The sequence below is a fragment of the Schistosoma mansoni genome (genome assembly GCF_000237925.1).
Source record: "Schistosoma mansoni, WGS project CABG00000000 data, supercontig 0208, strain Puerto Rico, whole genome shotgun sequence".
In the NCBI taxonomy this organism is placed as follows: domain Eukaryota; kingdom Metazoa; phylum Platyhelminthes; class Trematoda; order Strigeidida; family Schistosomatidae; genus Schistosoma; species Schistosoma mansoni.
The window spans coordinates 45463-46378 of record NW_017386080.1 but is presented as its reverse complement, the minus strand read 5'-3'; the positions used below and the strand labels follow the sequence as shown (position 1 = coordinate 46378).

Genomic DNA, 916 nt, shown 5'->3' with positions numbered 1-916 from the left:
GCAAGGTGTAGTCATGCAGGAACAGGTGCTTCCTGACGGATTCGATCCCGTTTCACCTATTGAACTATCCAAGCTGCTACTGGCCTCCTGCAGGACTGAGATGTATTCATAATTGATTGATCACTGGGTGATGATCAATGTCATGTGTGTCAGTATCACTTGAAATTTCAATGTGTTACATGTTGAACAACCAAATCCATAAAGTTACTGGATCGTTTCTATACTTTATATTAAGGATTGTATTAATCGAAGGAAAGCCCCTAGATAATTGATTAGGATATTAACCCATGACCATGTAGTTTAAAAATGCGTAGTTACGTAATAAGATAATTAAATACAACGATTAATGTTAATTATAGAGATGAATTACGTAATGAGTTAAGCTCAGTTTAATCAAAATGTAAATTCTTGATCGACATTTAAATGACTCATGTAATGAAATCAATGAAGTAAGTAGTAAGTTTCATTACCAATGAAAAAAACACCGATAATTATTGGTAAGCAAAGATGGATAGTGGCTAGAAGTAGAATCCAGCTTGACGCGCGTTTCGTCCTATTTGAGACCCCTCAGCTGGGTGTACCTGCATCTCAGACTTGTTGATGTTCACTCTGGGACTCGAACCCAGTACCTTTCGCTTCAAACGCGATCGCGTTATCTACTCGGCCACTGAGTCCTGATAGCCACTTGCTTGTACAATGGGGTGAACATCAATTCTGAGATGCAGGTACATTCAGCTGACGAGCACCAAATAGGACGTAACGCGCGTCAAGCTGGATTCCACTGCTAGCCACTATCCATCTCTGCTTACCATGCTTGTGAATTAAGGCTATATCGAAGCAATACGCACAGTATGCACATATGCCGATTAGAGACTGATCAGTTGCAGTTCTAACGCATCGATGGGAAGATTCAAAC

General features: G+C 40.2%; 1 non-coding gene across 1 annotated transcript; it reads right to left on the bottom strand.

Moving 5' to 3' along the window:
* Positions 1-603: 603 nt before the first annotated feature.
* On the bottom strand, positions 604-670 carry Smp_tRNA_00749_Gln_TTG.1.1. Its single transcript has one exon. It is a non-coding gene (tRNA).
* Between the last annotated feature and the right edge of the window lie 246 nt (positions 671-916).